Below are 16,191 nucleotides of genomic sequence, written 5' to 3'. Positions count from 1 at the left end.
GTGTATGTTCATTTGCAGATGTCCCTAACACTAAACACAGTGTAAAAGGTATAGTCAGAAATGGATTAAGACATCAGGCTGGAACTGAAATTCAATTTTTTATCTGTCTCACAGTTCTTAATGGATTTGAGATTTCAGAGCTTATAAAGTACCTCAGAAAATACACTGAACAACAAGACAAAACTTGTAGTCGACCACCTCACCTTATGACAACTTTGTCTAAGAGCTGTGTCCTCAGGCATATGATAGAAGTAATTTTCTTGTTTTAAGCACAGAACAGGTAGATGTTGGGCAAGGTCTTAGAAAGAGTTCATTTGTCAGGCTCAGTGGCTCCAGCTTGGGACAAGGTATTGAATTTCTAGGCCACAAAGACCGAGCACTTAGTCTTTGACCTAGTGACTAATCCAGTTACTCCTTGGAAGAACATCCCACCCAGCGGCATATCTTGAAAGGCAGAGTCAATGCTAATCAGTGCAATAGCATGACCTACATCCTACCGCAAAAATCCATGTATGTGAAATATCCCAGTGAGGCCTGGGGCACTCCAGAGGTTAAAATAAGAAACATATTTACTTAATAGTTAGCTAAAGCCCTAAGAAAAGCTCTTATAATTATAAAAGCTCCCATAATTATAAAAGCTCCCAACCTCTTTTCCATCCCCCTTTCTTCTTCCTTCTTCTGAAACTACAAAGAGAAAGAACACCAAAATACTGGTTTAGGGCACAAAAAGACATCCAGTAAGATCTTTTGGGCTTACATGATGAGATGCCATTTACTGTCTGAAAGGTCAGTAAATGTGGTGAAGAATGAATCAAGATGCCAAAAAAGAAACCAAATTTGCAGCAGCAGAGAATAGCAGAGCAGACACTCTTGCGGGTAAGGTAGGTAAGTTAGGTAGGTAAGGTAAGTTAGGTAGGAAAGGTAAGGCAAGGTAATAATACCTTTACAGAGCAGAAAAGGGGTCCAAAGCCTGTCCAAAACCTGTTCAGTTCACTCTGGTGACAGTGCCAAGGTGTATATCTGAGCAAGGGTCAAACAAACAACTATTTTTTGCTGGCCAAATGCCTTTCTTTATAGGTACAACCAGCTCTGGTTCTCCTGTAGACAGCCTTTAAATTGCATTATTTGCTAAGATATGAACAAGAAACAACAAGAAAACATCAAAAGAGACATAAAACATTATTCACCTCTGTTGCCCTCGTCTTCAACCATTTGTATCCCTCATTTTTATCTCATTCCTGAAATATCCCACACCTTTACCAGTTTTACTATGAAAAATGTCTTCTTCAGGGGACATTTAAGTTAAAAAGCATCAACTTTTTAAGTGACTTTGCTGATTGTACCTTACAATTTAAACAACTCATTTTTTGCCATCAGAAGACAGTAGACAAATGTTAGAGGGAAAAAAAGTGCAGAAAACATAGAAGGAGAAATATAATGGGCAGGCAGATGGACATTTCCTGGCAAAACTCTCTTATATTGTAGAACCGCTTACATGCTAAGCAGATGCTGAAGCATTTATCTGGACCAAGATCTGAAAGAAGTCAGGGTGTGATGAAAAACTCATTGGAGTCAGCAGGAAGTCTTCCATTGACTTCAATGGCTATTGATAAGCCCTAAATTTGACATACTACGGAATAAAAATAGACAGACATAGGTACTCATACATATTTGCAGACTTCGAGTCTATCCTATAGTTCATATGAAGAAAATTTAAGGGGATTTCATCCATATTGGTCCCTTTTACATGATACAGTATGAAAGACATCTGAACCTCTCCTCCTTCTTCCTGAGAACAAACACATTACCCTGTGATGCTAATACATCTTCTGTCATTTGACATTTCAGATGACTTCTTTGTCATTCAATCATGTGAGATAGCCAGAAGATGAATGCATTTGGGGATAGCAAAGAACAATACAGCAGTATTTTAATCTGTGTTCTGGGTTTCTCCCCTCTTTTTTTTTTACTTTTAATTTCCCCCTTTAAAGTTTATTTGACAACTGCATTTATTTCATGTTGCAGTTGTTGCAGGTTAACAATGTTGTTTTATCGGGAAACATTTATCTTCAGGATGAAAGTTATCCTAATACAGGACGTATCTTATCCAAGGACAAATAGAAAGCGGAATATTTCCAGAGGGTAATGTTAATGTCCCTAATGCTATAAAAATAAATGAAATCTGATTAACACCAGTAGGAAGAAGTAAGTCATAGCATGTACATAAAATATAGTTGCCTTGATTGGGAGCATTATTTTTTGGCAGTTTAAGGCATTGTATTGAAAGATGTGATGGCATTAAAACTGTGAAAAATACCTTAGTGCTTTGGCATTGTAAATAGAGCTTGCAATCTAGGAACCTGAAGAGCTTTTAAAGTCAGCTTTTATGCAGTGAGAAGGAAGTAACACATTGCACATCCCCATGCCCTCAGTTTTCTGGGAGTGACATGGAAAATGACATTTGCACTGTGGGGAAGGTTGGGCTGTATGGCAACGGGAACTTTGGGCACCTCTTTTTCCCGGATATTGATTCATCAGAGGGCTCCTTCAAATGCCATTATACTTTAGAGCACTCTCTGATAAGCTCCAAGATGTGTCTTTTAAAACCTTACCTTACACAACTTCGGAATAGAGTCCAAAGAAGTGAGCAGTTTTGCATGTACCCTTCAGCCTCTCATCCCTGCAGAGTGTGGAATGGCCAAAGGTGAACACTCAGACCTGCTTATGATATGCTTATCATTAAATCTGGACGATCTTCTAACCAGAGACAATCATCTAAGATGTGAAGCCTGCCAGGGGCAGCAGGTTTATCAGGATAGGTGCCACCTTGGCAGCAGAGCCCAAAGGCTGTTTTCATCCTGCTGATCATGGGACAAAGGCAGCTGAAAGTCACAGAGGAGATGGCGCTGATCATACTCAAGCAGCCAGTTTTCAAGCACTTGAGGTAAAGAGGGTTGCATGAAGATCTTGGTGAAGCAGTGTGCTGTGAGCAGATGTTGTTTCTGTCTGAGCACAGAATGACCTTCCCTGTGAGTCTTAAGGCTGTGACAAGTAACAGCAAAAGACTTCGTTCAGCCTCTCCACCATTTATTCTCTCTTGTTTCCTGGTAAATGCATGGAAATTCCTCTATGCCTTGTGTGTGAATTCAGGAAATGTTACGCTATAGGGCATATGCTTGGGAGGCATTGAGGAATTCTGTGAAGACATCTAAGGAATATGAGGAGGAAATAGTGAGGACAAGGAGAAAGAGCATTACTACATGGAGACCAGCTCTTCCAAGGAGTACTTGAAAGGAAGTCTGTATCCACCCCATGAGTGTGCCTGGAGTCTTCAGACAGGAGACTACACAAAAGTAATGACCGTAGGATGACAACCAACTGTATCTGCTGATAACTCTTTCACAATTTCATTCACCAGGATAAAATTTCAGAAAGGGAAAAAAGTTGTATCCAAAACACTGAATAACAGCCATCACCAAGCAGGAACACAAACAGACTTTCAAACAGCAATTCTTCATGGCCCTGAGATCATCTGTTTCTTCCTTTCTTCCCTTGCGCTTCTGTTTTATAACAAGTTTGGAGGTGTACGGAAACTAAACCACCATTAAGGATTCTGGACTTCAACAACTTCCAGGGGTATTTGAAAGAAATTTCATCAGACTCAAAACTAAAATCCTGGTGTCAGATCCTGATGCAGTTGTTAGCTCCAGACAAAGTGAGATGACTCTTGCTTGAAATAAGCTGGGAGCTAGTCCACTTCTAAACTGGCAGAATTAATGCAATCTTGTCCTTATATTGCATCTTGCTGCTAGTTGATAATCATTGGTATGAAACCTGGGTGGAATCAAGCAACAATGGATACCATGTTCCTGTTATATCCTGTTATACTGATTTCAGGATGCATTCTGAGAGGAGACGGAAAGAACCCCAAAGTTCCCTGCTAAGGAGATTTGTATTGTGTCTGATTCGAATGGTATAGATGATGCAAACACAAAAAAATCCTTTCCTTCCTCCTCCCCTGCAACAAATAAATTAATGGGCCAGATTCAGCTCTGGTTTTCAAGTTCCATGAGCATTCCTGTGGTTCCTCTTAGAATCAAATACGGAATTAACCAGGTCTAAATAGTTTGCACTGACTGTTATCATAATGCCAAAACACTAACGTAAAGAGAAGATGGCAGTGGCTGCAGGGATCTGGTCAACAAGTTAGACATCTGCTTCGGATCTGGTTTGTAGGTGTTACGTAAAGGAAGCTTTCTTAAACACCTAAGTTTCCTATATGGTCATAGAAAGAAATAGGGGCTTTAAAAGCCTTCAGAGACTATCAGCCTTCAAGAGACAAGTCTCTTAAGGATTTTAGGTAACTAATTTAGATAAATGGGATCCCACTCTGGAGAGCTTCTGAGGTTTGTAACTGTCCACATTGCACACAGGGATGTTGTAGTAGGTGCCTAAACTGTGGGTATACATAAAACATATAATGAGACAGATTATGTCCCACACTGTATGAGCATCTGCAGAAGACAAACCAAGAGCTCCATTTTAAAACTAGAATTACAGCTGCAGGAGATTCTGTTTTTCTGCAAAAGTGTTAAAGTTCTCTGAAATTCACCATCATTAGAACTGGAAAAGAAGAATTTTCACTGGGAAGTGTCACCTAATGGAAACTGAAAATTTCCACGGAAATATGTGCCTGATCTTAGAAAATATTGGATTTGAAGACAAAGGTTTTACTTCTCTGGTAGCCTGGTGCACGGAAAACATTTGCAGTGAAATAAATTTAAAATCCAAGTCCCTGCTCTATGTATCCAGACCAGAACACGGATATTCTAGGTACCCTATCCAGGAGGTCACTGGGGATTTTTGAGCAACTGCCATGAACTTCCAATGAAAATTCTGTGTATCTGAAATTTTTTTTTTGTTCATCTTAAAAGAAAATTTCATCCATGATTATTATCAGATATTGGATATCGGATTATTATTGGATAGCCATCTCAGTTAATCTGAAAAGTGAAAGATTTCAGGTCATCCTTCTGTTTCATCTGAACTACCCCCCCTTACTCCCATATTTTAGTTATACTGATAAAGTGACACAATGTTCTCTTCACGAACACACCTTGAGCACAAAGTAAAATCTTTGTATCAAAGATTTTAAACTGTAGACAGAAATGCTATCATTTCTTATGTAGAAAGGGAATAATTATAGCAATGTAATGTCCCTTTATTCACACAGCAGCCTTTTGCTTTGAGGAATGGCAGCCTAACTGATGTTAATTGAGAAACAGTTATTCCCCTGTGGAAAGAGGAAAACCTGCCTGCCTTCTAAGTAAGATATATTGCTTCATCTTTATTTATTGCATTCATATGCATTAGGCATATCTTGGGGCTGCAGAATTAAGCTGAACTAAACTTGCAAGGCTGTGGGGTCACCATTTAAGTCCTTGGCTTCACCTAGATTTTCACTGTTCTGTGAGCCAGTGGCAGACAGAGCCTTAATCTTAATAGGTCAGGTCTACTATTGCAAGCCTGCAGTTGGACTAGTCTGAAGCATACACCACACGGAGGAGACTCCCGCTGCTGGAAGAAGGCAAGTGTTTCCCAAGTAAATCCACACCTGCATTCAGCAGGAAAGATATGAATGGAGCCAAGAAGAAACTTTCAAGACAAGATATATGCTGAGATCCTGGAACAGTTTGAGGAGAGAAGGCTGGCTCGTATTTCACGTCCACTCCTATTGCCGCAAAATACTCAAGCAAAACTGTTTCTAGGAACAGGAGAGATCCAGGGCCATGTCATTTTCCACCAGTGAATTAAATTAATCATTAAGAATTAAAATCTTCATATTTCCATTATTTAAAATTTCCAAGCTAGAAAAGCCTGTAAGCTTTTGCTGTTGAGCTTGTCCATACTTCAATATTTACATTTGCATCTCTTTTTCTGGTACATTATTCATTAGCTTATTTATCTATCTTTTTAATTTTTTGCCCATCTGCCTCATTATCTTCTTAGAGAGATTATCAGTGCTTTCCATTTCCTTTGATGTCAATTTGAAAAGGGACAATGAGTTTACAGACAGCTATAATTCCAGCCATTTTGATGACGTGCCTTGCCTTTTGACCAGCTTGGCAATCATCTGACCCTCCCTCCTGACCTCTGCATAATCACCTATCCAATTTCCTTATCACCATTCTCCCTTTCAGTTCCTAAAAGCAATATAGCTGTGGTCACTGTCAAAGTCATGGTGACCTTGTTAGGACTCCTTCTGTAGCCCTTACAAGATAACCAATTAATGACTGATTCTTTTATCTCAATGTCAAGTAATTTCTAAAACTCCTGTTATGTCTTCTTTTTTTTCTTTGACTAAGTGTTAATTAACTTGACCAACTTTTCCTCTTTTCTATTCACCCATTATTTAAAACACAATAAGATATGTCTGAATAGTTTCGTTCCTACATTTCTGCCAAATATTCAGAAAGTCCAGTTACTTTCCAGACTCCTTAAATAAAGTCTAAGGAAACTTTGCAGGAATAAAATCTGTGATGTTCTTCTACAAATCATTCTCAAGAATAAATATCAGGTCTTTTTCTAGATGGAATAGATGGAAAAAGTGTCAGCTTTAGCTTGCTTTCAAGATAAGGTTGGAAGATATTCTGTGTGCCTTCCCTGCTCCCCTGATTTCCTAAGTCTTTCAAAAACTCCAAGAGAAACATACGGACCACTCCTGGGAACCATTAGAGAAAATTCTAACTGGAAAAAAAAGATTATCCTGCTTACAGATTTGCTCATTTACCATCCTTAACCTCTTTCCTTGCTTCTAAAACTTGCAGAAACCACTATGTTGCCTCCATATAAAAGTTGCCCCAATTTAAATTTATCAAAGACAAAGGCAAGATGGAGGCAGGAATGAAACAATGGACTAAAAAAATGTGTCTGTCAAGTCCATATAGGTGCTACAGAGTGGGTTCAGGAGATCACCATGCCAAGACAATGCAAGCTGTTGCTGCATAGCATCAGTCCAGGTGTATCTATAGTCACAGCTATGTTTACTTTGTTTCCAGCTTAAGTTAACAAGCTTTACATGCACATGCAACGGCTCAATTAAAGGCAGCTCAGATGTCCCTGGCCTATATCTTCTCTCAGGTCTGATTCCTGGGGGAACTTGTAAGAAGCCAGCTCAGGTGTATGCAGTCAGAGGATACGCACGCCTCAGGAGAAGTTGAATCAAGGCTGAGAGTACAGGATCTGGCATGTTGCTCTGGATATCAGGCAAGTTGGCTTTCAGAGAAAAGACAGCCATGGAAAGAATATCTTCCAGAGGATGTCAGGCGAGACAGGCATTCTGCAGCCCTTTCATCAGAGTCCCAGACAAGCCATTACAATGAAAAATTGAAGAGAAACCTTTTGATAGACATATAAATTTCGAGGTCAAAAAAGACTATTCTGATTATCTGCTCTGATCTATGAATAGCAGTACTGTGGGCTTTTATTACTCCCCCATTAGAATGTTTGCCATCCAGGCACATTCACCTTGAAAGAGGCAAGGTCTCATCAGTAAAATTTCTCTGCAGCAAGTGCTCTTAAGTTTGCCATGAATCCCTCCAAAACTGCACATAAACAAAGATGTTAAATGCATGATCAATAGGCAAAGGCGGTAACTGAGCAATATTCATCTTTCCTTCAGAACTGACATATTCGTGGAGGGAATCAGTGCCAAAACAAATACAAGCAAAGCAACAGCCTGGAAATACTTTAAACATATTATTTGAATTCTCAGAAGTATCATTTTTAACTTAAAGTAAACATTGGCATGCGAACCTAACAGTCTGCATAATCCAGTCTTGAAGTGTAACTTTATTTGTTATGGGGATTTGCTCAAGGAAAGGGGGAAGGAGGGCGAGGTGGAAAAATGAAACAAAAACACCCCTCCTTCCAAAAAATACCTTCTCTTCTACTACAAAGAGAAACCGGTTGTTTCTGCAACACTGCAGACATTTTACAAGGTCATGGAAGTGACTATCTCAAGCTGCTTTAGCAATCTGGGAGGAAGGAGGGATTGAATTGTGATGCACTCGGATGCTCATTTGGCATACCAGGATGGGTAGTTTTGCTGCTGTTTTAATAGGAGTTGGAGGCTAGGGCATGCCAGCCAGATTTCCACCCTCTCAAGCACAGGCACTGGGAGCTGTGGGATTGCTCTTATGTGAGGAAAGAAGGGCCATAACGCTCCTTCTTTGGGAGTCTCTTGTATCATGCTGCTGCCCACCGCCTCCTTCTGAATTAGTGCTGGCTTCTGGCAGTCTCCAAATAAAGTCTACAATTAACAGGGAAACAAAAGCCTCTGAGGAGTCTAGCCAGGATATTCTATTAAATGGGAGATGATGTGAGCACCTTTTCCAGCTGTAAGAGAAATGAGGAGAAACATACCAATAATATGTTAACAAGAGACAGTTGGCAAAATAGCCCTCCCTTGCTGGGGATCTGTTTTATGCACTAGGGAAGAAACAGAAAACCTTATGATTTGTCCCATCTAAATACTAGCCAATAACCTGAATTAACTAAAACTAGATGAGTATTCTTGGCTTTATATCCATCAAGTCTCCATCTTAACAAAGTTATTTGACTTTCAGGGCTCAATATTTCTTGACCAGGCTTCCCTTTGGTTGTATTACCTTCATTGCAAAACTAAAACTATCTAATTTAATATCATGCCCATTGGTATATCATGATACACCGTTTCTGCTTACTACCTGAAAGATAGAGGTTGACACTCTCGGAGTCTAGTGATTTTATAAGGAAAAACAAGTTTAGTCTCCCTTAACTTTATATACCTAAAAATTGAAATTCTTCTAGTTGAAGCTTATTATCTAGATTTTGTCTCTGGACAGAGGACTAGAAACAATCTAAGAACAGATTCATTCTGTCCTTTTAGTAAAATTGGTAACATAAGACACCCTCAAGAAGTATCCAGGTCTCTTAAGTGGGAGAAAGAGGGGTCCTCGCAGATCAGCTTAAACTATTATCTTGACTTCTAATTGACCAATGGTGAGGTGGTGAGCCTGACCAATATTGGTCCCTTTTACCATCCCGACTGACCCAAGGGATGTTCTAAACCATATATCATCACCCTGAACAATAAAACTGAGGGCAGTTGGCTGGGGAGTGGTGGCTCACTGCTTGAGGACTGGCTGGGCATTGGTCAGCAGATGGTGAGCAATTGCATTGTGTATCACTTAATTTGTATATTCTCTTAACATTATTTTCTCTTCCTATTCTTCTTATTAAACTGCCTTTATCTCAAACCATGAGTTTTACCTTTTTTCCCCCATCCCAACAGAGGGGAGCAAGTGAATGGCTGCTTGGTGTTTAGCTGTCTGCCAGGTTAAACCACAGCACTGCTTCATATAGAAAACTGAGGGGAAATTGTCTCCACTTAATATTAAATAATTAAATATCCATTGCAGCAAAGAGACAACCTAGTTAAGTAGTTAATGCTTTTGTATAGATCATATGAAAGACCATATTTTAAGTCTCTGCCTTAATGTCTGTTCAATTATTTATAGAAAATAGAGGCAGTTCAATAGCAAGTTCTGAGAGACACCTACCTTCATACTGTCACCATCACAGGAACTCAGACTATACCCTATGTTGTGACTTTTATCTGGACTATGAAAATATGAGACTGAGTCCTGAACCTAACAGAAGAACCTGAAGTTAGATTTCATTCTTGGTGAGTCCCCGAAGCTATTGTACATGTCAAGATGAACATCTACAACTTTTCCCTCCAAATTCTAACCAATTATCACAATGTAGATTATAGGGCAGGGAGGAATCAAAGCGAGAAATAAAAGTTATATTCAACGTTTGCATTTCTTGAATGCTCCTGGTTTCAACTGAAAGATCCTACAAAGGAGGTTTTAACCTCAGATTTTCAGTGCTACTTTCAAACTGTAGCATATTTTCAGCCTCACAAAGTATTGAATGACCAGACTCATTTGCTATGGTTAAAAAGAAAATTACAGATGTTGTTTAAAGAAAAAAAAAATCCCAACTCTTCTCCTCTTCCCCACTTTCTTAAAAAAAAAGAGTACAAAACAAAAACTCAGCATAACTGAAAGCCAACTCACCTCAGGAAAATAATTTGGCATTAGCCTTTATCGACAGCTGCACTTCACTTCAGCACCTGTGTGTATTATTTCAAGTGATGAATGATTGGGGAGGCTGTTTGGTATTAGTGAAACACGTTGTGGCAAAGCATGTATTTATATTTACCGGATGAGTTTGAGTTGAACCTGTCTTATGAGACTCAGATCTTGGTGGTAAAGGTGGGATGTGTTGGCTGTTTTCTGTATTATTAAACTTAGAAGTGCCCCCAAATTCTAAGGTCTGACTAGATATGTTGGCCATGTCCCAACTTGGTGTTAAGGTAAGACCATCTCTGCCCTATCCCAAAGTCCTGGTTTTCATTCAAAGGTTACACAATTTCATTAGACAGAAGCAGTGCTGCTCATCAGCTGCCCTGCGTTCATGGTGATCATTTAGCTCAAATCTCATGGGTGTTTCATTTTGCCATCAAACTGTAGAAGCCCAAAAGAAGAAACCCAAGATTGAGCTGTAGGAACCCACAAATAGAACTCATATTCCTTTGTGCAAGGGGAGGCAGAAACATAACCTTAATGCAGAAGGAACTGAAATCTTGTAACTTGTGTGAGACAGCAGGTTAGCCTCAACGCTCAGGAGACTTTAAGGAAATGTATTGAACACAACCAGTTTAATAAACTCTCAAGTGCGGTGTCTATGTGAAGCATGGAAAAAATATATGACAAGTAATAACTTCATTAACAAACTTGTTCAGAAATCAAAGTTATTCATGATGTTTGATGCCAGTTTAGAAAGAATTTCAGCTGGGATAAAGGTGGGGAGTGGAAAGAGAGCTAAAAGAAAAAGTAGTCAAAGTAAATTATCTGACTATTGTATTTCAAAATCCCATTATCACAAAGAGATTAACTTGCATCAAGGAAGAATCTCAAAGAGAGGATAAATAACAAACAAGCCAAACATTTCATAAGGCACTGGACAAAACACTTGTCCACTAAAACTAGAGAATAGCTTAACACACAAAAAAGAAAAGAAATTGTTTTGGATTAATCCAAGCTGAAAATGCTTTTTCTGGAGATTTTTTTCTCATTAAGTTGAAAGCTCTTCTTATTTGTATTGCTTTACGATATTTATTTCCAGAAGCCTTCTCCAAATCCCAGTGAGATCAGCAAAACACTATCTGGTGACATTATGAAGTGTTCATTTGAAGCCCACGAGAGTAAACTTTCCTTTTTTCTTTTTTTATTATTTTTCTACTTTGAAAGCCCTGTGATAGTTCTTTGAAGAAATGGTGTTGTCAAAAACAAGGAATGCTCTTCGTCTTGCTTTTCTTTTTCTTTATTGCATTTTGAAGAGGTTATATTTGTTAATTGTTTAAAGTACCTTGCAAACAGACAAAACAAACCAAAGCTTTCTTCTCTTCTGTCAGCGGTACTTATTTTTGGATATATTTGATATAACATTGTCATAATGCTAGAATTACGGATTCTTGGCTGGTGAAAATGACAACAATCTAATTGGTGGATCAACATCAGTTTATACCTCTTAAGTCTGCCCCACTCTTGCTTCCAAGTCAGATGTTCATAGCACACAAAACCAGGCAGCAACAGAATGGAGTTACTTAATCTAGCATGCACTCATTTTAGGATGCAGGAACACATTTGCTATGCATCGGTTTTGTTACCCAAGCAATTTGCCTAGATATCAATGTTTAGGTGATGCAATATTTATGGTGGATCAATGTGACTGTTGATTAAGAAGTATTTATTTTGAATCTTCTATTTATTACTGAGGTTTTAGGTTGTAAAATATACATTTGTTCACCTGTACAGGATCAGTACTACTTAATTCTTACTACTAAAATGTTTATGTATTAGTTATCAAGTACTAATTAAGAGATTCTTAAAATCTAAAGTTCAGAGGGCATTGCAGTCTTTGACATGCACTACGCTGTCTCAAACACATCTCGACCTCCACTTTTTCTCTAATTTGCTCAGCTCAGTCAAATGTGCAACCTGGCTTGTCTGAATTAGAGTTTTCCAATGTGTTCCTTGGGATTTGAAAACTGAAAAAATCTAGCACAGCAGTTTTAACCTCAACAAAACCAGCTTTAGGTGCATTCCGTCTTGCAGCAAAATGCCTTTAAACATGAAGCAGTTTGAGTGATTGATGATAAGAAGCATCATAGGTTCCACAATGTCCATGGTCTAGCAGTGTAGCTTTAGGGTTGTATCTCTGCCAAGGTACAGTGCAATTCCACCTGTGGTAAAATAGCTGATATATCGGAATTGGTGTAGCCCCAAAGAAGAGTAAATTAATTTGACCTAGAAGAGTTAATTTCTCAGTTAATATCTTATGCATATAAGGACATATTTTTCTATCTTTAAACTTGTTTCTCCATCTCTTTATATCCCTCAAGCATGCATACACCCACCCCCAGGTATTTTAACGTGAAATGGTGAAGATTGATGATTTTTTTTTAAATAGGGAAGAAATTGCTTTTTCTGACCTGGAAAGAAGAGCCATCTGGAAAAATTTATTTTAAGATAATCAAAATTTAATTCTTTAAACTCTATATTATATTGCACACTTACAGTACATATAATGATAAGAAATTACAAATTAAAAGCCTTTAAAAAAAGGAAAAAAAAATTTATTCAAGAATGTTAAAAATTCAACTGTTCATATTGTCAGAAAAAATATTTATTTTAAAAATTAATTTTAGGTGAACTTCATTCTACGAATCTATTTTCAGTTTGAAGGACTGCTTAAAATGGAGTTACTGGTATCAAATGCAGTTGTGTCCATTGATTTAAAGTTTTTCTTCCTGAATAATACAGTTTAATCATAATTTTTGTCATTGAACTTTAAGCTCATATTTCAAAATTTAAAAACAAAAGTCACTAATTATAGCAAATATACTATTATTTTTACAAATGGTCTTTAAATTTTGTCCGTTTTTCAAGGTAATTCTATGTGTTGCCCAAATAATTCCCTAGGAGAACGAGATGCATTTTTCTAATTACTACAGGTGTGATATTCCCAAACGAAATGATTGCTTTGAAATGAGTCTGATGTATGCCATTGGTGTCAAGGGGATTATCTATTTGCTTAGATCTAATTATGCTGAAGGGAATCTCAAATGCAATTAGCTGCTTCTCCCTGTTTCATACGGCAAGAGAAAATTAGCTGCTTAATTAATAATGAAAACTTCTTGATTTTACCAATGGAAATTAAAAGTGTGAGTTGAGACTTTAAATAATGATGATATTTGAAGTTTAGTTGAAGTTTACTTGCTTGCAGAACCCTGCATTTGTTTTTATTATAAATCTACACACAATATTTAAATGGGAAATCATCTTTCCTAACCATTAACAGTGTAGTACAATCTACTCATCAAACATAATCTTTTGGAATCAAGGAAGACAGGCAGGAATGCATGATGTCAGTGGCTTCTTTGTTCTGATGACAGGACATGCATTGAATAATACTTTCTTATGAATTAAATAGGTTTGAGAATGATTTGGAAACATTATTGTCACAGGTTTAAACTGAAGTTATAGCTAGTTAGGGTAGCTCTGTACAGTCAAACTTGATTCCCCAAACAATGCAGTATCTGAGCATCTTCTGGCCACCAAACAACGTGACAGCAGAGTTGTGATTTCCACTTTATTACAGGTAAGCTGGAAAACTGAGATTAATATGACCTAACTCATGTCAAGTCTTCTCTGAAAAAAATAGTGAAATGTGATAACACTCATCTACAACATGGGAGAGCAGTACAGATACAGATTTAACATATTTTCTTCTGACTGAAGTTATGTCTCCCTCACTGATGCCAGGAATTAAATATTTTTAAAAAGCACATACCAATAACACAATTACCAGATCTTTTAATGAAATCATTCCTATGTGACAGCAATAGAATAATCAGGTGCAAAATAAGGTCTTGATACCTGTATCTGGTATATATCATGCATATTTCTATGCTTCAACTTTTTCTTTTCTGCTTCCTCTGCTTCATCCTCCCTCCAATCTCTTCTGTACAAATTTTTAATTTGCTTTACTCTGCATTCCCTTAGGAATTTTTCTCTGTGTAATTTTGTTTATTCCTTTCTTAATAGTTTAAATATGTTCAACTTCAAGGTGTATACCCATATCTGGTCATTTAATGGTTCCTCAAATTTTGAAGAAGATGAAACTAGGGTGTTTACTGTTATTACAATACCCTTATTTTAGTGCTTATTTTGAGGAAGTTTATTTTACTTCAAGATCAAAAATACTGTCAAAGCTGTTTTCGTGTCCAAGAGGGCAGGTGAGCTGCAGGTAGGTATGACTCAAGACGGTTAAACCAGGCAATGTTCTCTGGGACACTGTAGTTGGTTAAAGAAAACTTCTAAAAAATCCTCCATACCCTGGAGGTAGAATTTGCCAAGATGCTCACGTAATTGAAATTTTCTATGGCTGTTAAGGACCAAGAGAATAGCAGTTCTTCCCTTCAAACAAAATCTCACTGCCAGATTTGTATGACATTTCATGATCCAAGCTTAATTTGTTATACATTGTTCCCAGAAGGTGAGATTAGATTACACGGAGCCATACATTAGTTAGAAGATTTATTTTACACTTACACACTCAAAGTTCCTTTCTAGTTATTCAAATAGAATAGAGCAATCTTGATTAGTTAATCTCTCTACATCAGCGCTTTTTCCACAGAGCACTTCACAGAAATGTTTTAAAATTTCACCACAATTAAAAAAGCAATTAAAAAGGATTATCAAAATCAAAGTAGATCTTTAATTACTGCTTATATCTAGATCTTTATTCCATGATATACCAGATAAAATACTCTTAAAAAATGCTTTGTTAATAGCTTTTATTATTGAGAACATAAGAAATTTCAGTCTTTTGAGGCGCTTCTGTTTTTAGATGAACTTCATTTTCAGGTTGTCATTTCAGACTTTATTTCTATCAGTCTTGCCTTGCTATAGCTGAGTAAGCCATTCCTTTATCTTGTGCCTACTGTAAGAATTGGCCACCTTGCAATGACTTGGGTAGCATAGTTAAAGTACTGCTGTAAATTCTCCAGTGAGAAATTACTCTCTATCTCCATGGCAGGGGGGTTGGAACTAGATGATCTTAAGGTCCTTTCCAACCCTAATTATTCTATAATTCTATGATCTTAGTGAGCAAATCTATTCTGGCATCTGTTTGATCAAGTCTGCCTATGCGAATGCCTACAATCAGTTTTTGGTCATTTGAACTTCTAGAAATACACTGGGCCAGCACTACTCTTTTTCCTCAGACCAGTACTGGCCTAATGATGTGTTAAAAGTCTGCTGTTCTACAGTTCTTGCTGGAAAATAGCTGTTGTTGAGCAGAAGCAATAGCAGAATAGCAGAAGCCTCTTCAAGGATGACTTCAATCCAACTAGCTATAGTATTTGGATGAACAGTAGAGAAGAAAAATTCTGGTACTTGGGACTGTTCTGTGTTTGAACATATTCACATGTAAGATTGTATCAACAGTAAAAAATTCTTCAGCTTTTCACTGCCTATCTTCTGATGCAGGATTAATAAGAGATATGTCTTTTAGTCCATGTTGACTAATCCATAGAAAGTTCATTTTTATCCATATGTCATCAAAACAGTATTAGAGGACATTGGTAAAGATATCCAGTACATACATTACAGGCTTTGTCTTTGGGCTTGACAGTGGTATCACATCATCACAGAAAAATTCATGTACATGTCCATTTTATATTCAAACCACAAACATCTGCCTGGCTGTGGGTGGTGTCAATGTTTTATTCTTTGAGGTATTTGGGAATAGGCTGTCCTAAGCAAACTTTCAAAAAGCCTTAAAAGAGACTCATTCCAACCTTACGAATAAAAGACATTATTCTTTCTTTCTTTAATACCCCTCAGAGGTTTGACCTCCTGAGTCAGTACTGAATGTTTTCATTGAAGTAGGCTATTCATGTAGACAAAAGCATTGTAGCCCGTACTTCACTGTTCGTATTTTGATCATGAGCAGTGACAGAGATAACCAGTAACTGAAATGAAAGACAACCTAAATTTTGAGTATTCAAAGTAT

The sequence above is a fragment of the Psittacula echo genome (assembly GCF_963264785.1).
Source record: "Psittacula echo genome assembly, chromosome: 1".
Lineage (NCBI taxonomy): Eukaryota > Metazoa > Chordata > Aves > Psittaciformes > Psittacidae > Psittacula > Psittacula echo.
Note: the sequence above shows the minus strand (reverse complement) of the source record.